The following is a 23732-nucleotide window of genomic DNA, read 5'->3' on the forward strand; positions in this document are numbered from 1 at the left end:
GATTGCTAAGTCCCCTCCTCTGGATTGCTTGTGCAAAGTGGGGTGATTCATGATAATGGCTCTGTTGAGTGCATCTGCCCCTGTCACTGGTGGAGGAGAGAGGGGCAAGACCCAATGTGATTAAGGTGGCCTCCTCTTTATCCTATCTGCTGTAAATCCTGGGAGTGATACAAGGTTCACTCTTCGAGCGGGCAGATGGTAGCAGATTTTCTTGCACTTTGGAAGTTTGACAGATGACAGTAATGAAGGTATGTTAAAGTAATACCGGAGATAGACACAAAAAGGACATTCTTGCTATTGAGGGCGTGCAGCGTAGGTTCACGAGGTTAATTCCCGGAATGGCGGGACTGTCGTATGTTGAAAGACTGGAGCCACTAGGCTTGAATACACTGGAATTTAGAAGGATGAGAGGGGATCTTATCGAAACATATAAGATTATTAAGGGGTTGGACACGCTAGAGGCAGGAAACATGTTCCCAATGTTGGGGGAGTCCAGAACCAGGGACCACTGTTTAAGAATAAGGGGTAGGCCGTTTAGAACGGAGACGAGGAAAAACGTTTTCACTCAGAGAGTTGTGAATCTGTGGAATTCTCTGCCTCAGAAGGCAGTGGAGGCCAATTCTCTGGATGCATTCAAGAGAGAGTTAGATAGAGCTCTTATTGATAGCGGAGTCAGGGGATATGGGGTGAGGGCAGGAACGATTGTGAATGATCAGCCATGATCACATTGAATGGTGGTGGGGGAGAGAGAGAGAGGGGGAGAGGTGGGGCGGAGAGAAGGGGGGGAGAGAGAGGGGGGAGAGAGAGGGGGAGAGAGAGAGGGGAGAGAGGGGGGGGAGAGAGAGAGGGGGAGAGAGAGAGGGGAGAGAGGGGGGGAGAGATAGAGGGGGAGAGAGGGGGGGAGGGAGAGGGGGAGAGAGAGGGGGAGAGAGAGGGGGGAGAGAGAGGGGGGAGTGAGAGGGGGGAGAGAGAGGGGGGAGAGAGAGTGGGGAGAAAGCGGGGGGAGAGGGGGAGAGATAGTGGGGGAGAGAGGGGGGAGGGAAAGGGGGAGAGAGAGAGGGGGGAGTGAGAGGGGGGAGAGAGAGAGGGGAGAGAGAGGGGGGAGAGAGGGGGGAGAGAGAGGGGAGAGAGGGGGAGAGATAGTGGGGGAGAGAGGGGGGAGAGAGAGGAGGGAGAGAGAGTGGGGAGAAAGCGGGGGGAGAGGGGGAGAGATAGTGGGGGAGAGAGGGGGAGAGAGAGAGGGGGAGAGAGAGGGGGAGAGAGAGGGTGAGAGAGAGGGGGAGAGAGAGGGGGAGAGAGGGGGGAGAGAGAGGGGGGAGTGAGAGGGGGGAAAGAGAGGGGGGAGAGAGGGGGGGAGAGAGAGGGTGAGAGAGAGGGGGAGAGAGAGGGGGAGAGAGAGAGAGGGGTGCTGAATGGCAGTGCTGGCTCGAAGGGCCGTAGAACGGTCCCTAGTGTGTGAACTGTAGCTTGTGAACTGTAAAATTGTCCCTAGTGTGTGTAGGGGATTAATGTGTGGGAATCACCGGTCGGTGCAGACTCGAAGGGCCGTCGAGCCTGTTTCCACACTGTATCTCTAAACTGAACTAATGTGAATGGGTAACCGATGATCACCGTGGGCTCGGTGGGCCGAAGGGTCTGTTTCCATGCTATATCTTTCAATCAGACAAACAAAAGGCCGTCTTCCGATATTAAAGATCTTGTACATCTCTGGTGTTACACTCAGTATCACAATTCCCAATCCTGGTTGCTGATAACAACCTAATTATCCAATTCCCTTCAGAAAGGTACCATTGATTCTGCCTTCAGGTTAGACCTGCCACTTGTTAGTGCGTGCAACATCACAATGAGGAGAATATTATTACTGCGATCTCAAGACCAAATGAGAATGATTCGAATGGTCAAATCTCATTCCCACAGGTAATTAATGCAGTCAGACACTTTTTCAAATTCAATATTGAAATGCTATTTTTAATTTTTATTGACTCTTGTTGATTTTCCCTCTGTCTTGAAAACTTTCCTACTCTTTCAGCACTTAATTTGATTCAAATTAATTTTCTTTCTTTCTCTGTTGTTCACAGTGAGGGGTACCACATGGAAACCACATATCAGCCATGATCGCACTGAATGGCGGTGCTGGCTCGAAGGGCTGAATGGCCTACTCCTGCACCTATTGTCTATTGTCTATTGTCTATTGAAACACTGAAGTTCTGTGGCCCAGCAAGATCTTACGTCAACAACATCAGTCACAGTGTAAAAGAACATATCTTCATAATCATAATCATAATCATACTTTATTAGCCAAATATGTTTTGGAACATACGTGGAATTTCATTTGCCACACAGTCATACCAATCTTCTTATTCACAAAATGCTGGAGTAACTCAGCAGGTCAGGCAGCATCTCGGGAGAGAAGGAATGGGTGACGTTTCAGGTCGAGACCCTTCTTCAGACTGAAGAAGGGTCTCGACCTGAAACTTCACCCATTCCTTCTCTCCCGAGATGCTGCCTGACCTGCTGAGTTACTCCGGCATTTTGTGAATAACTCGATTTGTACCAGCATCTGCAGTTATCTTCTTATACCAATCGTCTTCTTCTTGCGTTTGAGGCAGCAGAAATTATGTAACGCCCTCCAGGCGCTGTAGCCAGTGCAATGTGCTGTTGTTCGAGGGCCGTGAGGTCTACGACATGATACAGTGTGGCACCAGGGCTTGATCTTGAAGCTCCTCCGAACCATCCCTGGCCATCATTTAGTGCGGTTCCTTGCCAACATCCTTGCCAACCGCAGTTTTGTACACAAGACCAGCGACGGACAATCTAGCCGACTGCGATGCCTAAGAAACGGAGTCCCCCAAGGCCCGGTGCTGGCCCCCATGCTCTTCGATCTCTACATCAGCGATCTGCCACGCACGACCTCGCGCCAGTATGGATACGTAGATGACTTGGCCCTTCTGCACTCGGACAGGAGTTGGTCAAATGTGGAGGATGTGCTCTCGGCGGATATGGAACTTGTCGCGGGCTACCTTAAGACCTGGAGACTAAAACTGAATGTGGCAAAAACCACCACGACGGCCTTTCACCTGAACAACAAGGAAGCTGAACGCCAGCTAACCGTCACCCTCAACGGGTCACCCCTACCCTACAACCCATTTGCTACATACCCCGGGGTGAAACTAGATCGGCAGCTGACCGACAAGCAACACCTTGAAGCTCTCCGTGCTAAAGTCTCGGCACGGAACAACCTCCTGCGTTGCTTGGCCGGATCGTCGTGGGGCGCCAGGACATCTACTCTACGAACCAGTGCTCTTGCACTCGTGTACAGCGCCGCTGAGTACGCCGCCCCAGCACGGTGCCGCAGCGCTCATACCAGCAAGCTAGACGCCACCCTCAACGACACCATGTGGATCATCACTGGCTGCCTACGCTCTACTCCCACGGATCCCCTGCTGGTGCTCGCAGGTATCGCACCCGCCAAGTTTCGCAGAGAGTTCTTCACTCATAGGCTGGTGTGCAAGGCCCCATCGGACCTTTGCCAAACATCCTTAGCACCACCTCGCCCAGGATTCACAGCGACTGGGACCTCAACGCCTGTCGTCTCGTCGCCCTTTCTCCCGTCACGCAGCGACCCTCTGTGGCTCCAGTTTCAACATACTAGGAGCATGGAGAACCAGCTGGGAACAGACATCACCACCTCCTCGATTCACCGTCGCACCGAACACCACAGCCCCACCCGGCTCGGACACGTCCCGCAAAGAGTGGGTCGCCCTAAACCGGCTCCGCACAGGGGTCGGCCGGTTCAACGCCAACGTGCATCGTTGGGGGTTGCATCCATCAGCAGCCCGCGTGTGTGGAGCAGACCACCGTCATAGCAACAGAACACACAAAATATATTTTAACATGAACATCCACCACAGTGACTCCTCCACATTCCTCACTGTGATGGAAGGCAGTAAAAGTTCAATCTCTCCCCTTCTTTGTCCTCCAGCGGTCGGGGGCCTCCTAACCTTCCGTTGACTGGACGATCTTGACTCCCATAGCCGGTGGTGGGCCTTCCTCATCGGGTCGATCAAGCTCCTGCATCGGGGGAAATCTCAGCTCCGCCGCGAGATCCAATCTCAGATCAGACCTCGGGTCGGGGCCTGTCGAACGACATGCGGCTTTTTGGAGCTTCCCGAGACTGCAAGCCCCTTGATGTTAAAGTCCGCAGGCCGCCGCGGTTGGAGCATCGATCCAGGCAAGGAATCGTGCGCTCTGATGGTAAGTCCACGCCCCGCGGTGAGGCTCAAAGTCACTCACGAGCAAGGCCGCCAGCTCCACGATGTTAGGCCGCAGAGCGAGCGGAGATACGATCCGGAAAACAATCGCATCTCTGGCAAGGTAAGAGATTGAAAAAAAGTTTCCCCCTCCCCCCTCCCCCAACCCCCCCCCCCCCCCCCCCCCCCCCCCCCGCATAAAACAAACCAGAGAACATTAACACAAACCTTTAAAACTTACTAGAAATAACAAACAAAGACGAAAAGGACAGACAGACTAGGCGAGGCTGCCATCAAAGCGCCACCTGGTGGAATTGGAAAGGAGATGAGGAGGAGAGGGTGGTGAATCTGTGGAATTCATTGCCACAAATGGCTATGGAGGCCGCCTTTGGGTATTTGTAAAGCAGAGATTGATAAATGTTTGATTAGTACGGGCATCAAAGGTTACGGGGCGAAGGCAGGAGAATGGGGTTGAGAGGGAAAGATAGATCAGCCTTGATTGAATGGCGGAGTAGACTCAATGGGCCGAATGGCCTAATTCTGCTCCTCTGAACTTATGAAACATCTGAATACTCCCTCCAGGACAAGGTGCTTCGCTCAGTATTACTGCACATGTGCTCTGAACAATATTTGATGTTCCAGCATCAAACAGATCAATAGCACGTTTGAGATTGTTGTGTTTACGAATGGTCTGGTCAGGTGAGGAAAGGTCTTTGGGCTCGAATTAGCCGCAATAGGGTTCGATTCAAGATGGGTTTTAATAGGACACACATGCAAGCTCTCTGAAGATGTGTATCCAAACCCACTGGCCTTGCAGGCTATAGATTCTAGACACTCACCTCCCTTCTAAACCATTCACCAACCACTTTAACTCTGTTATAGACAATAGACAATAGACAATAGGTGCAGAAGGAGGCCATTCGGCCCTTCGAGCCAGCACCACCATTCAATGTGATCATGGCTGATCATTCGCAATCAGTACCCCGTTCCTGCCTTCTCCCCATACCCCCTGACTCCGCTATCCTTAAGAGCTCTATCCAGCTCTCTCTTGAATGCATTCAGAGAATTGGCCTCCACTGCCTTCTGAGGCAGAGAATTCCACAGATTCACAACTCTCTGACTGAAAAAGTTCTTCCTCATCTCTGCGGCACGGTAGCGCAGCGGTAGAGTTGCTGCTTTACAGCGAATGCAGCGTCGGAGACTCAGGTTCGATCCTGACTACGGGTGCTGCACTGTAAGGAGTTTGTACGTTCTCCCCGTGACCTGCGTGGGTTTTCTCCGAGATCTTCGGTTTCCTCCCACACTCCAAAGACGTACAGGTATGTAGGTTAATTGGCTGGGTAACTGTAAACATTGTCCCTAGTGGGTGTAGGATAGTGTTAATGTGCGGGGATCGCTGGGCGGCACGGACTTGGAGGGCCGAAAAGGCCTGTTTCCGGCTGTATATATATGATATGATATGATGATATGATAAATGGCCTACCCCTTATTCTCAAACTGTGGCCCCTTAGAGGGTTAGACAGTACAGATACGCCCTTCAGACCAACTCAACCATGCAGACCAAATCCATGAGTTCATACGTGATAGAAGCAGAATTAGGCGATTTGGCTCATTCATGGCTGATCTATCTCTTCCTCCTAACCCCCATTCTCCTGCCTTCTCCCCATAACCCCTGACTCCTGTACTAATCAAGAATCTATCGTCTTCACAAGTTGCCTGAGCTGGTTCCATTTGCCTGCATTTGACTGTATTTCCCTAAATAATATGTACCTGTCCAAATGTCCTTTGGATGTTATAATTGCATCCGCCTCCACCATCTCTTCTGACATTTGTACATAGGGTTGCCAACTGTCCCCTATTAGCCAGGACATTCCGTATATTGGGCTAAATTGGTTTGTCCCATACGGGACCACCTTTGTCCCATATTAGGCCCGGAGGGCGCTGCAGGCCCAGACACTGTAGGCCTGGACACTGTAGGCCTGGGGGCCGCTGTAAGCCCGGACAGTATAGGCTAACGGAGTGTGTTCGGGGAGCGGGGCCGAGTGTGTTCGTCTAACGGAGGTTGCATAGCAACCCGCCTCGCGGCCCGGGCGGCCATCATTACTGGAGCCTTAGCAGGTGGCCGCTGGCTGGGTGAGGTCACGTGGGGCGCGGGGCGGTGACGTCACCTTTTGTCCCTTATTTGGGAGTGAGACAGTTGGCAACCCTATCTGTACACTATTTGGAGTTTACTTAGCTTTCATTTTAGAGATGGAGCAGGGAAATAGGCCACCGCACGTACCGACCAGTGATCATCCGTACACTGGTTCAATCCAACACACTGGGAGCAAGTTGCAGAAGTCAATTAACCTACACGCCTGCACGTCTTCAGGATGTGGGAAGAAACGGACGCACCCAGAGAAAACCCACAGGGAGAGCATGCAAACTCCACACAGACAGCACCTGCAGTCAGGTCAAACATTGCTGTAAATAGCCCCTAGCGTGTAGGATGGGTGAACATAGAACTAGTGTGATCGATGGTCAGCGTGGACTCAGTGGACTGAGGTCGACACAAAATGCTGCAGTAACTCAGCTGAGTTTATTCCAGTATTTTTTGTCTATCATCAGCTTAAACTAAGTTTCCTTCCTACACATTTCGTCTGCTCCACTGCGAAATATATGTGTCTGTATGTGTGTGTGTGTGTGTGTGTGTGTGTGTGTGTGTGTGTGTGTGTGTCTGTATGTGTGTGTGTGTCCGTGTGTGTGTGTGTGTGTGTGTGTCTGTATGTGTGTGTGTGTGTGTGTGTGTGTGTGTGTGTGTGTGTGTGTGTGTGTGTGTGTGTGTGTGTGTGTGTGTGTGTGTGTGTGTGTGTGTGTGTGTGTGTGTGTGTGTGTGTCCGTGTGTGTCCCCGTCCCTGTGTGTGTGTGTGTGTGGGTCCGTGTGTGTGTGTGTGTGTCCGTGTGTGTGTGTGTGTGTGTGTGTGGGTCCGTGTGTGTGTGTGTGTGTCCGTGTGTGTGTGTGTGTGTGTCCGTGTGTGTGTGTGTGTGTGTGTGTGTGTGTGTGTGTGTGTGTGTGTGTGTGTGTGTGTGTGTGTGTGTGTGTGTGGGTCCGTGTGTGTGTGTGTGTGTGTGTGTGTGTGTGTGTGTGGGTCCGTGTGTGTGTGTGTGTGGGTCCGTGTGTGTGTGTGTGTCCGTGTGTGTGTGTGTGTGTGTGTGTGGGTCCGTGTGTGTGTGTGTGTGTCCGTGTGTGTGTGTGTGTGTGTCCGTGTGTGTGTGTGTGTGTGTGTGTGTGTGTGTGTGTGTGTGTGTGTGTGTGTGTGTGTGTGTGGGTCCGTGTGTGTGTGTGTGTGTGTGTGTGTGTGTGTGTGTGTGTGTGTGTGGGTCCGTGTGTGTGTGTGTGTGTGTGTGTGTGTGTGTGTGTGTGTGTGTGTGTGTGTGTCCGTGTGCGTGTGTGGTGTCCGTGTGTGTGTCCATGTGTGTGTCCGTGTGTGTGAAGGAACTGCAGATGCTGGTTTAAACCAAAGATAGACACAAAAAGCTGGAGTAACTCAACGGGACAGGCAGCATCTCTGGGGAGAAGGAATGGATGATCGTATACAAATATGATCAGTCTGAAGAAGGGTCTCGACCCGAAACGTCGCCCATTCCCCTTCTCTCCTGAGATGCTGCCTGACCCGCTGAGTTACTCCAGCATTTTGTGAATAAATACCTTCGATTTGTACCAGCATCTGCAGTTATTTTCTTATATGTACAAATACGTGATCTGTACGTGTGAGTATGTGCACATACACTTAATTTTTTTTCTCGTCTATTATATTGTTTAGTGTACTACGTTCACATATTCTGTTGTGCTCCTGCAAGTAGGAATTTCATTGTTCTATCTGGGACACATGACAATAAAACACTCTTGACTCGTGTCGTGCCCTCTCCTGATTTTTCTCCGAAGCTGCGGTGGTTAAGTACTGTTTTGGTGTCCTCTCCGAGCGGAGAAGTGAAAAGGTCTTTCAGCGTTTCAGCTGTCACAAGGCTTAATTATGAAGATAATGAGGGATAATGCGCAGGTATTGAAAGCTGTTTTGTACAAGATCGTAAAACCTAGAGAGAACACCATTAGTGATTTATAAACAACCTTTGAACCCTAGTTTATATAATTGGACTTCTGCAGCGGTTAATAGCAGCAATTTACTACTCACCCCAGAAGTGTCCCTGTTGACGGATAGAATATATAAACTCACCCTACGCATGGTCTGGTGAGAGGTCACTGACTTGAAACATTAACCTCACCCTCTCTTTTTTCCCCATTCTTTAGTTTAGGGATATGGCGCAGAAACAGGCCCTTCGGCCCACCAAGTCCACGCCGACCAGCGACCCCCGCTCATTAATACTACCCTGCACAATCTGGGGACCTTTCACCGTCCGGCGCGGCCGAGAACGTGGCAACTTCGACAGCCTGACCGCGGGAGAAGACGGCAGGGGAAGAGAAAATATATTCTGGCCTTCCATCACAGTGAGGAGGTGATTGGAGGAGACTCACTGTGATGGATGTTTCTTTTTTTTGTTTCGTGTTGGTTTGTGATTGTGTGTGTTATTGCTTATTTTTATTGCTCTTATTGTTGGACTGGGGGTAATGGAATTTCGTCTAAAAGACTTGTTTTTTGGATGACAATAAAGGTTATTCTGATTCTGTTCTTACATTTACACCCAGCCAATTAACCTACAAACCTGTACGTCTTTGGAGCGTGGGAGGAAACCGAAGATCTCGGTGTTAAGCTAGATGCAGGAAAAATGTTCCCAATGTTGGAGTCCAGAACAATACAATACAATATATCTTTATTGTCATTGTACAGGGGTACAAAGAGATTGGCAGCCAGGGGCCACAGTCTAAGAATAAAGGGGAGGCCATTTAAAACTGAGGTGAAAAAAAACTTTTTCACCCAGAGAGTTGTGAATTTGTGGAATTCTCTGCCACAGAGGGCAGTGGAGGCCAATTCACTGGATTAATTTAAAAGAGAGTTAGATAGAGCTCTTGAGGCTAGTGGAATCAGGGGATATGGGGAGAAGGCAGGCACGGGTTATTGATTGTGGATGATCAGCCATGATCACAATGAATGACGGTGCTGTCTCGAAGGGCCAAATGGCCTCCTCCTGCACCTATTTTCTATGTCTCTATGTTTCTAAAACCCGTGTCAATAGACAATAGACAATAGGTGCAGGAGGAGGCCATTCGGCCCTTCGAGCCAGCACCGCCATTCAATGTGATCATGGCTGATCATTCTCAATCAGTACCCCGTTCCTGCCTTCTCCCCATACCCCCTGACTCCGCTATCCTTAAGAGCTCTATCCAGCTCTCTCTTGAATGCATTCAGAGAATTGGCCTCCACTGCCTTCTGAGGCAGAGAATTCCACAGATTCACAACTCTCTGACTGAAAAAGTTTTTCCTCATCTCCGTTCTAAATGGCCGACCCCTTATTCTTAAACTGTGGCCCCTTGTTCTGGACTCCCCCAACATTGGGAACATGTTTCACAGGGAGGACGTGCAAACTCCGTACGGGTAAGCGCCCGTAGACAGGAGCAATCCCGGGTCACTGGTGCTGCAACGCAGTAGCTCGACCGCTGCGCCACCGTGCCGAAACAGATTCTCCACAGATATTGAGTGAATTATTGAAGCTTTCCGAAAGAGGCTATTCGGCCCATTCTACCAGTACTGGCTCACATAGGTTCATAGGTTACAGGAGCAGAATTAGGGCATTCAGCCCATCAAGTCCACTCCGCCATTCAATCGCGGCTGATCTATCTTTCCCTCTCAACCCCAACCTCCTGCCTTCTCCCAATAACCCCTGACACCTGTACTAATCAAGAAATTGTCAGATTAGGTAAAGGGGAAGTACGACGAGACCTGGGTGTCCTTGTACACCAGTCACTGAATGGCGGCCGCCATTGGTGGAGCAGGAGCATGTGGCCGCTGGCTGGGTGAGGTCACGTGGGGCGGTGACGTCACCCTTTGTCCCTTCTTTGGGAGTGAGAAAGTTGGCAACCCCACTAGTACGGGACGAATGGTAAGAATACGAAGGCAGATTATTATCTGAATGGTGTCAAGTTAGGAAAAGGGGACGTACAACATGATCTGGGTGTCTTAGTGCATCAGTCACTGAAAGGAAGCATGCAGGTACAGCAGGCAGTGAAGAAAGCCAATGGAATGTTATTATCATATCATATCATATATATACAGCCGGAAACAGGCCTTTTCGGCCCTCCAAGTCCGTGCCGCCCAGCGATCCCCGCACATTAACACTATCCTACACCCACTAGGGACAATTTTTACATTTACACAGCCAATTAACCTACATACCTGTACGTCTTTGGAGTGTGGGAGGAAACCGAAGATCTCGGAGAAAACCCACGCAGGTCACGGGGAGAACGTACAAACTCCTTATAGTGCAGCACCCGTAGTCAGGATCGAACCTGAGTCTCCGGCGCTGTATTCGAAGAGGTCCTTCTGCAGTTGTACAGGGCCCTAGTGAGACCACACCTGGAGTACTGTGTGCAGTTTTGGTCTCCAAATTTGAGGAAGGATATTCTTGCTATTGAGGGCGTGCAGCATAGGTTTACTAGGTTAATTCCCGGAATGGTGGGACTGTCATATGTTGAAAGACTGGAGCGGCTAGGTTTGTATACACTGGAATTTGGAAGGATGAGAGGGGATCTTATCGAAACGTATTAAATTATTAAGGGGTTGGACACGTTAGAGGCAGGAAACATGTTCCCAATGTTGGGGGAGTCCAGAACCAGGGGCCACAGTTTAAGAATAAGGGGTAGGCCATTTAGAACAGAGATGAGGAAAAACTTTTTTAGTCAGAGAGTTGTGAATTTGTGGAATTCTCTGCCTCAGAGGGCAGTGGAGGCCAATTCTCTGAATACATTCAAGAGAGAGCTAGATAGAGCTCTTAAGGATAGCGGAGTCAGGGGGTATGGGGAGAAGGCAGGAACGGGGTACTGATTGAGAATGATCAGCCATGATCACATTGAATGGCAGTGCTGGCTCGAAGGGCCGAATGGCCTTCTCCTGCACCTATTTTCTATTGTCTATTGTCTATAAACCAATTTAGCCCAAAATATGGGATGTCCCGGCTGATACGGGACAGTTGGCAACCCTACTCACAGCAAAACAGTTAAGCTGGAAAGAGTGCAGAGAAGATTCATGAAGATGTTGCCAGGGCGGCACGGTAGCGCAGCGGTAGAGTTGCTGCTTTACAGCGAATGCAGCGCCGGAGACTCAGGTTCGATCCTGACTACGGGTGCTGCACTGTAAGGAGTTTGTACGTTCTCCCCGTGACCTGCGTGGGTTTTCTCCGAGATCTTCGGTTTCCTCCCACACTCCAAAGACGTACAGGTATGTAGGTTAATTGGCTGGGCAAATGTAAAAATTGTCCCTAGTGGGTGTAGGATAGTGTTAATGTGCGGGGATCGCTGGGCGGCACGGACTTGGAGGGCCGAAAAGGCCTGTTTCCCGCTGTATATATATGATGATGATGATGATGACTCAAGGGCCTGAGCTATAGGGAGAGGTTGAGCAGAATAGGACTCTACTCCTAGGAGCACAGCAGGATGAGGGGTGATCTTACAGAGGTGCACAAGATCGTGAAGGAAATAGATGGGGTAAATGCACAGTCTTTTACCCAGTGATGGGGAACCAGGAACCAGAGGATATAAGTTTAAGGTGAGAGGGAAAAGATTTAATAGGATCCTGAGGGGGAAATTTTTCACAGAAAGGGCGGTGGGTGTATGGAACGAACTGCAAGAGGAGGTAGTTGATGCAGGTACTATCACAATGTTTATAAGACATTTGGTCAGGTACATGGATAGAAAAGGTTTATAAGGGTAGGGGCCAAGTGCAGGCAGGTGGGACTAGTGTGGATGGGGCATGTTGGTCGGCATGGGGAAGTTGGGCCGAAGGGCCTGCTTGCAAGCTGTAAGACTCACTGATTCTGGGCATTTACACACAGCCGAGAAGGACACAGACCACAATAAACAACAGCATAACAAGATTCAACTTTAATTAGGAAACAGAATCAGGACATGGCTGAATATCCAGCCCATATAAACCAATTATTTTGTCAATTACTGTCTCAAGGATCATTGATTGCAATTTACACAGTAAATTAGCCGCAACAAAACAGCTTCAAGGAATATCAAGCACTCTCTCATTGTTGGCAGAAATTTCGATAAAACCGCCCTTGCAGCTAAGAAATATTTCAAGGCCACATTTTTAATTGAAAAGGGGAAGCCTTTGTACATACTGACCCAAGTCAGTTCTGACACGTTTACTCTCCAGTAAATACACAGCCCTTTTATTTCGACAAAATTGCCTTATCCTCTCTCCAATCTCTGAGGATTTCTTTAGTACACATTCGTGGGAGGTGCCCAAGAACAGCTTTTGTTATCAGGTCTCTCGTTAGTTCAATTTAGAGGGCTGACAAGAATCAAATACATTGGTCATGTCAATAGACAATAGACAATAGACAATAGGTGCAGGAGGAGGCCATTCAGCCCTTCGAGCCAGCACCGCCATTCAATGCGATCATGGCTGATCACTCTCAATCAGTACCCCGTTCCTGCCTTCTCCCCATACCCCCTCACTCCGCTATCCTTAAGATGTCATAAGTGATAGGAGCAGAATTAGGCCATTCGGCCCATCAAGTCCACTCCGCCATTCAATCGTGGCTGATCTATCTCTCCCTCCTAACCCCATTCTCCTGCCTTCTCCCCATAACCCCTGACACCCGTACTAATCAAGAATCAGTTTATCTCTGCCTTAATTGACACGGCCTCCACAGCCTAACGTGGCAAAGAATTCCACAGATTCACCACCCTCTGACTAAAGAAATTCCATCTCATCTCCTTCCTGAAGGAACGTCCTTTAATTCTAGAGGCTATGACCTCTAGTCCTAGACTCTCCCACTAGTGGAAACATCCTCTACACGAATGACACGAAGCTGGGGGGCAGTGTTAGCTGTGAGGAGGATGTTAGGAGGCTGCAACGTGACTTGGATAGGTTAGGTAAGTGGGCAAATGCATGGCAGATGCAGTATAATGTGGATAAATGTGAGGTTATCCACTTTGGTGGCAAGAACAGGAAAGCAGACTATTATCTGAATGGTGGCCAATTAGGAAAAGGGGAGATGCAACGAGACCTGGGTGTCGTGGTACACCAGTCATTGAAAGTAGGCATGCAGGTGCAGCAGGCATTGAAGAAAGCGAATGGTATGTTGGCATTCATAGCGAGGGGATTTGAGTATAGGAGCAGGGAGGTTCTGCTGCAGTTGTACAGGGCATTGGTGAGACCACACCTGGAGTATTGCGTACAGTTTTGGTCTCCTAATCTGAGGAAAGACATTCTTGCCATAGAGGGAGTACAGAGAAGGTTCACCAGATTGATTCCTGGGATGGCAGGACTTTCATATGAAGAAAGACTGGATAGACTCGGCTTGTACTCGCTGGAATTTAGAAGATTGAGGGGGGATCTTATAGAAACTTACAAAATCCTTAAGGGGTTGGACAGGCTGGATGCAGGAAGATTGTTCCCGATGTTGGGGAAGTCCAGAACAAGGGGTCACAGTTTAAGGATAAGGGGGAAGTCTTTTAGGACCGAGATGAGAATGTTTTTTTTCACACAGAGAGTGGTGAATCTGTGGAATTCTCTGCCGCAGAAGGTAGTTGAGGCCAGTTCATTGGCTACATTTAAGAGGGAGTTAGATGTGGCCCTTGTGGCTAAAGGGATCTTCTATGGAGAGAAGACGGGATACTGAGTTGAATGATCAGCCATGATTATATTGAATGGCGGTGCAGGCTCGAAGGGCTGAATGTCCTACTCCTGCACCTATTTTCTATGTTTCTATGTTTCTACATCCACTCTATCCAAGCCTTTCACTCTTCGCTGGGATGTGGAGTCAAAATTCGGACGGAGGAAGGGACAACAGCCTTTCTTTACTCAAAGACGTCAGTCAGCCAGATGGGCTCTTACAGCTATCATTGACGATACGAGGCTTTTAACTCAATTCATTTTCTGAATGCCCGGCCCCCTCCACTCTTCCAGCTTTCTTCCCCAAGCCTGCCATCAGTCTGAAGAAGGAACCTGACCCGAAACATCACCTATCCATGTTCTCCAGAGATGCCGAAGATGTTTAGAGTTTAGTTTAGAGATACAACGCGGAAACAGGCCCTTCAGCCCACCGGGTCCGCACCGACCGGCGATTCCCGCATATTAAACACTATCCTACACCCACTAGGGACAGTTTTTACATTTGCCCAGCCAATTAACCTACATACCTGTACGTCTTTGGAGTGTGGGAGGAAACCGAAGATCTCGGAGAAAACCCACACAGGTCACGGGGAGAACGTACAAACTCCGTACAGACAGCACCCGTAGTCGGGATCGAACCCGGGTCTCTGGCGCTGCATTCGCTGTAAGGCAGCAACTCTACCGCTGCGCCACCGTGCCACCCATAAAAGATGTTAAAGATGACACTTTATTGTCACATGCGCCTATGTGCCGAGGCACAGTGAAAATATTTGTTCTGCCTACAATCCAGTAAAATCATATTGTAGATAAGCATAATCATCGAAAAGCACAAAAGTGCAACGATGGTAGTGTAATGGTGGACTTCACCGAGAGAGTGCATACAAAGATTAACAGCGTTTCAGGCACCAACAAATGTTCAGAGTTCTCAAGTGGCCTCCAAGGCCCGGTGTCATGGCGGCATCGATCGTCACCATCTCTATTGAACTTTATTTGTCTCGCTTATTATATTCTTTACAGTGTACTGTGCTTACATATTCTGTTTTGCTGCTAGAAGCAAGAATTTCATTGTTCTATCTGGGACAAACGACAATAAAACACTCTTAACTCTTGACTCGTGAACCTTTAATTCTGCATATTTATCTCAGGGGGTTACGGACTGAAGGAGATTGCAGAGAAGGGAGGAAAAATGGACATTTTTAAAATTCAGTCATTGATGTTATGCTAAAGCCACAGAGGTGCTGGGTAAACAGGACAGTACTAGTTAGGACTTGGTGGTGCTAGTTAGGATGGTACTACTAGTTAGGACTTGGTGGTGCTAGTTAGGACTTGGAACTAGTAAGGATGGTACTACTAGTTAGGACTTGGTGGTGCTAGTTAGGATGGTACTACTAGTTAGGACTTGGTGGTGCTAGTTAGGACTTGGTACTAGTAAGGATGGTACTACTAGTTAGGACTTGGTGGTGCTAGTTAGGACTTGGTGGTGCTAGTTAGAACTTGGTGGTACTAGTTAGGACTTGGTGGTGCTAGTTAGGACTTGGTGGTGCTAGTTAGGACTTGGTGGTGCTAGTTAGAACTTGGTGGTGCTAGTTAGGACTTGGTACTAGTTAGGGCATGGTGGTGCTAGTTAGGACTTGGTGGTACTAGTTCTAATGTGTCCAACCCCTTAATAATCTTATACGTTTCGATAAGATCTCCTCTCATCCTTCTAAATTCCAGTGTATGCTTCCTCTATCCTTAGAGGGAGTACAGAGAAGGTTCACCAGATTGATCCCTGGGATGGCAGGACTTTCATATGAAGAAAGACTGGATAGACTAGGCTTGTACTCGCTGGAATTTAGAAGACTGAGGGGGGATCTTATAGGAACATATAAAATTCTTAAGGGGTTGGAGAGGCTAGATGCGGGAAGATTGTTCCCGATGTTGGGGAAGTCCAGAACCAGGGGTCACAGCTTAAGGATAAGGGGGAAGTCTTTTAGGACCGAGATGAGAAAACATTTCTTCACACAGAGAGTGGTGAGCCTGTGGAATTCTCTGCAACAAAAGGTAGTTGAGGCCAGTTCATTGGCTATATTTAAGAGGGAGTTAGATGTGGCCCTTGTGGCTAAAGGGATCAGGGGGTATGGAGAGAAGGCAGGTACGGGATACTGAGTTGGATGATCAGCCATGATCATATTGAATGGCGGTGCAGGCTCGAAGGGCCGAATGGCCTACTCCTGCACCTATTTTCTATGTTTCTATGTTTCTATGAAACGTCACACATTCCTTCCCTCCAGAGATGCTGCCTGGCCCACTGAGTTACTCCAGCATTCTGTGCCTCCCTCGCGGAGATAGGGGGCTGTTTGAAAACAAGGACAAGAATTTTTGAATTCAAGTCATTACAAGAGCAGTCATTGACACAAAGCAACAAGGCTCAGAACTGCCACAGACGGGTATGCCCCTATTCTTTCAACAAGCATTAAGGGAGTCTCTTGGTAGTAAGTTGATACGGGCAGATATGTTGAGGAAGGAATAGAAATGCCCTGGAGGTACATACCATCAATTGGAACAAATTCAGATGGCTTTTATAGCAGATTATTCTTGAGATAATGTGCTTGTCAGTGGAACAATTATTCTCTTGTCAGCAGGCTTTAAAAATGCTCCATCGTTCACGGCCGCCCTGATCAAGTTTCTCTGGAATCCCTTACTTCCCAGGGATGGTCCCCTGCTAAAATCTTTCAGCCTTCAGTCATTTAGGTTTCGCAATTAATTCTCCTTGCTTCCTTGCAAATGTTCTGCCGCTTCCAATTTCTCTCGGCATATTTGCGTCTCCGCCTTTTCTCCTTAGTTTGCGCTGCTCCTTCTGTTGATCAAATCCCCAGGCCACTTAGTGCCGGCTCCTCATTGCCCCAGTACCAGAGCTGGGACTAGCACAACCCAGTCCCAGCCCACACCACCGACAGGACCCCATGTACATTGGACACACAACGCTGGAGTAACTCAGCAGGACAGGCAGCATCTCTGGGTGACGTTTCGGGTCGAGACCCGTCAATAGACAATAGACAATAGGTGCAGGAGGAGGCCATTCGGCCCTTCGAGCCAGCGCCGCCATTCAATGTGATCATGGCTGATCATTCTCAATCAGTACCCCATTCCTGCCTTCTCCCCATACCCCCTGACTCCGCTATCCTTAAGAGCTCTATCTAGCTCTCTCTTGAATGCATTCAGAGAATTGGCCTCCACTGCCTTCTGAGGCAGAGAATTCCACAGATTCACAACTCTCTGACTGAAAATGTTTTTCCCCATCTCAATTCTAAATGGCCTACCCCTTATTCTCAAACTGTGGCCCCTGGTTCTGGACTCCCCCAACATTGGGAACCTGTTTCCTGCCTCTAACGTGTCCAACCCCTTAATAATCTTATACGTTTCGATAAGATCCCCTCTCATCCTTCTAAATTCCAGTGTATACAAGCCTAGTCGCTCCAGTCTTTCAACATATGACAGTCCCGCCATTCTGGGAATTAACCTAGTAAACCTACGCTGCACGCCCTCAATAGCAAGAATATCCTTCCTCAAATTTGGAGACCAAAACTGCACACAGTACTCCAGGTGCGGTCTCACTAGGGCCCTGTACAACTGCACACAGTACTCCAGGTGCGGTCTCACCAGGGCCCTGTACAACTGCAGAAGGACCTCTTTGCTCCTATACTCAACTCCTCTCGTTATGAAGGCCAACATTCCATTGGCTTTCTTCACTGTCTATCTTCGGTGTAAACCAGCATCTGCAGCTCATTCCTGCACACCTTTATCACGATGTTAGATTGTTCAGCTAACAATCTCAACCTAATTTCCTCTGTCCTAGTTGGACGTAATCACATCGTGTGGGACTGCAAATTGTTGCAGCGGTAGAGTTGCTGCCTAATAGCACCAGGGACCCAGGTTCCATCCTGACTGAGGGTGCTGTCTGTACAGAGTTTGCACATTCGCCCAGTTACTGCGTGGGTTTTCTCCGGGTGCCCCGGTTTCCTCACACATTCTGAAGCCGTGTGGCTTTGTAGGTTCATTGGCTTTTAGATTTTTTTAGATTTAGAGATGCAGCGCGGAAACAGGCCCTTCGGCCCACCGAGTCCGCGCCGCCCAGCGATCCCCGCACACTAACACTATCCTACACACACACATTTTACCCAGTCAATTAACCTACAAACCTGTACGTCTTTGGAGTGCGGGAGGAAACCGAAGGTCTCGGAGAAAACCCACGCAGGTCACGGGGAGAACGTACAAACTCCGTACAGACGGCGCCCGTAGTCAGGATCGAACCTGAGTCTCCGGCGCTGCATTCGCTGTAAGGCAGCAACTCTACCGCTGCGCCACCGTGCCACTTCTGTACATTTTCCCTAGTGTGTAGGATAGAACTAGTGTGAATGGGTGAGCAATGGTCGGCATGGGCTCGGAGGGCCAATGGGCCCGTTTCAACGCCGTATCTCTAAACTAAACCTAATGTCAGTGTGAAGACAGGTCTCGACCCAAAACTTCACCTATTCCTTTTCTCCAGAGATGCTGCCTGACCCGTTGAGTTACTCCAGCTTTGTGTGTCTCTGCCACTTCCAAATCTGTGTGTGAGCCCATTTGCATTACTCACAAAATGCTGGAGTAACTCAGCGGGTCAGGCAGCATCTCAGGAGAGAAAGAATGGGTGACGTTTCGGGTCGAGACCCTTCTTCAGACTGATGTCAGGGTCTCGACCCGAAATGTCAACCCATTCCTTCTCTCCCGAGATGCTGCCTGACCCGTTGAGTTACTCCAGCATTTTGTGAATAAATCGATTTGTACCAGCATCTGCAGTTATTTTCTTATACTACTTGTGCCCATTTGCATATCTGCGCATCCAATCCATGTACAGTTTGGAAACAGGCCCTTCGACCCATCTACACCAGTCCCACCCGACTGCATTTATCCCATATCCCTCTAAGCCTGTCTTATCCATGTACCTGTCCAAATGTTTCTTAAACATTGCGATCGTACCAGCCTCAACTACCTCCTCCGGCAGCTCGTTCCATACACCCACCACCCTTTGCGTGAAAAAGTTACCCCTCGGGTACCTATAAAATCTTTCCCTCCTCGCTTTAAACCTACATCCTCTAGTTCCCGATTCCCCTTTTCTGGGCCATCTGTGCGTATAGTTAGCTTGAGCTCACGTGAGGACTGAGAGATCAAGGTGGTGAGGGATTTGGCAGAGGATGGAACCGAATACCATGCGCTTGCTGCACCCAGTGCGAGCACCAGACTCGGTATTGATCCAGCTGACGTTATCTCACTGTGCGGACTAGTTTACAGATAGGGATACGTTTGGCCTCCTGAACTGAGCAGGCAGCTCTGCGGGACGTAGCTTCTGCACATGACAGCAGCGGCAAATGGAAAGGTTTCGGAATCAAGCTATTGTTGAGTCTTTCATGTTCGGCCTCTGCGCTGCCTCCCTGCATCTCGATCAGACCCCCATGTGGTACGGACAATGAGTTCTCCAATGTTAGGTCAAGTCAAGTCAAGTCAATTTTATTTGTATAGCACATTTAAAAACAACCCACGTTGACCAAAGTGCTGTACATCTGATTAGGTTCCAATGGGGAAAAAAAAGAAACGTACAGTAGCACGCAAACAGTTCACAGCGCCTCCTCAATGAGCCTCAAACGCTAGGGAGTAGAAATAGGTTTTGAGCCTGGACTTAAAGGAGTCGATGGAGGGGGCAGTTCTGATGGGGAGAGGGATGCTGTTCCACAGTCTCGGAGCTGCAACCGCAAAAGTGCGGTCACCCCTGAGCTTAAGCCTAGACCGCGGGATAGTGAGTAGCCCCAAGTCGGCCGACCTGAGGGACCTGGAGTTAGAGAGGGGGGTTAGAAGATTTTTGATGTAGGGGGGGGGAGTGTCCATTCAGGGCTTTATACGTGAATAGGAGGAGCTTGAAGTTGATTCTGTACCGTACAGGGAGCCAGTGGAGAGAGGCCAGAATCGGGGTGATGTGGTCCCATTTACGGGTACCCGTCAGGAGTCTCGCTGCGGCGTTTTGGACCAGTTGCAGGCGGGACAGGGAAGATTGGCTGATCCCAGTGTATAGGGAGTTGCAGTAGTCCAGGCGGGAGGAAATGAAAGCGCGAATGATTTTTTCTGTGTCGTCGAATTGGAGGAAAGGTTTGAAAGGTAACACACCCCCTCTGCCCCCCACACATTTGCAGTACGCAACGATTTCTCCTATCTCCCCCCCCCCCCCCCCTTCCCCCTCCTCTCCACCCCCCTCGTCCTCTTCCACTTATATCCCTCCCTGTTGGCTTTACATTTCACGCTTCTAAGTTTTAGTTCAGGTTAGTTTAGAGATACACAGTGCGGAAACAGGCCCTTCGGCCTACCGAGTCCGCACCGACCAGCGATCCCCGCACACCAACGCTACACCACACACATCAGGGACAATTTACACTTATACCAAGCCAATTAACCTGCAAACCTGTACGTCTTTGGAGTGTGGGAGGAAACCGAAGGTCTCGGAGAAAAACCACGCAGGTCACGGGGAGAACGTACAAAACCCCGTGCAGACGGCGCCCGTAGTCGGGATCGAACCCGGGTCTCCGGCGCTGCAAACGCTGTAAGGCAGCAACACTACCACTGCCTCATTGTGCCTTCTCCCCTTATCTCACAATCTTTTGTCTTCTTTTCACCTCCGGCCTCTCATCCTCTGGCAGCTCGCTCCACACACCCACCACCCTTTGTGCGAAAAAGTTACCCAACAGATACCTATTAAATCTTTCCCGCCCCCCCTCCCCTCACCTTAAAGCCATGTCATAGAGTCATAGAGTGGAAGCAGGCCCATCAGCCCAACTTGCCCACTCCGGCTAACATGTCCCAGCTACACTAGTCCCACCTGCCTGCGTTTGGTCCAAATCCCTCCAAACCTGTCCTGTCCATGTACCTGTCTAAACATTGGGATAGTCCCAGCTTCAACTACCTCCTCTGGCAGCTTGTTCCAAACACCCACCACCCTTTGTGTGAAAAAGTTACGCCTCGGATTCCTATTAATATCCTCTGGTTCTCAAATCCCCTACTCTGGGCAAGAGACTCTGAGCGTCCCCCTCATTTGTATCCACCTATCACTTGCCAGGGTTTGTCCTGCCTTACCCCCCCCCCCCCCCCGCCCCACAACAATCGGTCTGAAGGTCCCCATCCAAAGCAACTCCAGCCTATGCCCTCCAGACAGCATAACCCTCCAGTCTGACCCGCTGAGTTACTCCAGCACTTTGTGTTACTATGAGATCTCCATTGCAGACGGAGAAGCAATACTACAGAAGCTGTTCTCTCTGATGGAAGCCGGGGAAATGGAGAAAATTCCTAGAGGGCTTCCTTCCAGTCTGAAACGCACAACTGAAAGACAGGTGTTGAATATTTCATTGCTGCTCAGAGATTCTGGTCACAGAGGAGACAGCCTTGCAAGACTAACCGTGGTGTGAACGCTGGAACATTAACAAAGGTTTATGTTTCCTTGGCAGGTAACTGAAGTGACATCACCCGTTACAAGACCTAGTCGGCGGAGTGCCACAGCAGGTAGTGCAGCTGCCTCGCTGCTCCGCTAATCTGGGTTCGATCCCGACCTCCGGCGCTGCCTGCGTGGAGCTTGCAAACTCTCCACCGTTTCCACGAGTGGGAGAGTTTAGGACCAGAGGGCGCAGCCTCAGAATTAAAGGGCATTCCTATACGAAGGGGTTGAGGAGGAATTTCTTGAGTCAGAGGGTGGTGAATCTGGGGTATTCCTTGCCACACAAGGCTGTGGAGGCCAAGTCAGTGGATATTTTTAAGGCAGAGATAGGTAGATTCGTGATTACTACGGGTGTCAGGGGTTATGGGGAGAAGGCAGGAGAATGGGGTTAGATTTAGATTTAGATTTAGAAATACAGCGCAGAAACAGGCCCTTCGGCCCACCGGGTCCGCGCCGCCCAGTGATCCCCGCACATTAACACTATCCTACACCCACTAGGGACAATTTTTACATTTGCCCAGCCAATTAACCTACATACCCTGTTCGTCTTTGGAGTGTGGGAGGAAACCGAAGATCTCGGAGAAAACCCACGCAGGTCACGGGGAGAACGTACAAACTCCGTACAGACGGCGCCCGTAGTCGGGATCGAACCCGAGTCTCCGGCGCTGCATTCGCTGCAAGGCGGCAACTCTACCGCTGCGCCACCGCGCCGTGTAGGAGGCAGAGATAGATCAGCCATGATTGAATGGCAGAATAGACTTCATGGGCCGAATGGCCTCATTCTGCTCCCATCACTTGTGGCCTGATGAACTAAACATTTGCCACCCATCGACCCTCCTGTCCTGTCCTGTGTGGGAGAGCAATCGCCTCAAGTACCCATCGAAGGAACAACGCACAGACCTTCACACACCTGAGCCTTTTATAAGGTTGACAGGGGCCCAAGTCTGACCGACCTGTCCCCTCTGGGGCCAATACCTATGAACAGGAAAAGAGAGCAGCCATTTCCTTATCCACGAGCTGGCTGGCTTCAGCAGCCGCTTTGAAAGAGAATTTTCAATGGCTTGTTCTACAACGCCTCACCTCATGAAACAATCCCGTCTTCTCAGCTCCCCTGTCAGTGTTTATCCTGCTGCCTGTATCAGGTACACAGAGCTACTAAAGGTAACGCACTGCAGCAGCTAATGGCTTGTTATGTTCTGCCACAAACTTGTTCCGTTGCCATCTACTAACGCGCTAAAATGCGTGTCAGAAACCTCCATTAATCTGTCAGGGTTTCCGAAATGTTTTATCATAACATATCATATATATACAGCCAGAAACAGGCCTTTTCGGCCCTCCAAGTCCGTGCCGCCCAGTGATCCCCACACATTAACACTATCCTACACCCACTAGGGACAATTTTTACATTTTCCCAGCCAATTAACCTACAAACTTGCACGTCTTTGGAGGTTTTGTGGGAGGGGAGGCCAATCAGCCCTTTAAGGCTGCTATACTGTCTCTCTTCTCATTCACACTGGATGTGCCCTTTGTTTGAAAGGTCAGCATTTATTATAATAACACATTTAATTTATATAGCGCTTTTCTGGAAACTCAAAGACGCTTTATTGACCATCTCCTGCAGCCCTCAGGAAGGTCATTGTGAGCCACTCCCCAGGATCATTAGTTTAGTTTAGAGATACAGCGCGGAAACAGGCCCTTCGGCCCACCGAGTCCGCACTGACCAGCGATCCCCGCACATTAACACTATCCTACACACACAAGGGCCAATTTACACTTATACCAAGCAGCTAATGAGCACCAGTGATAGCACATGGAACACAGAACAGTACAGCACAGGAAAGGGCCCTGCAATAAACAATATGTGCAGGAGGAGGCCATTCGGCCCTTCGAGGTAGCACCGCCATTCAATGTGATCATGTCTGATCTCAATCAGTACCCCGTTCCTGCCTTCTCCCCATACCCCCTGACTCCGCTATCCTTAAGAGCTCTATCCAGCTCTCTCTTGAATGCATTCAGAGAATTGGTCTCCACTGCCTTCTGAGGCAGAGAATTCCACTGATTCACAACTCTCTGACTGAATTTTTTTTTCCTCATCTCAGTTCTAAATGGCCTACCCCTTATTCTTAAACTGTGGCCCCTTGTTCTGGACTCCCCCAACATTGTTTCCTGCCTCTAACGTGTCCAACCCCTTAATAATCTTATACGTTTCGA

The sequence above is a fragment of the Rhinoraja longicauda genome, chromosome 38, assembly GCF_053455715.1.
Source record: "Rhinoraja longicauda isolate Sanriku21f chromosome 38, sRhiLon1.1, whole genome shotgun sequence".
NCBI classification, from domain to species: Eukaryota; Metazoa; Chordata; class Chondrichthyes; order Rajiformes; family Arhynchobatidae; genus Rhinoraja; species Rhinoraja longicauda.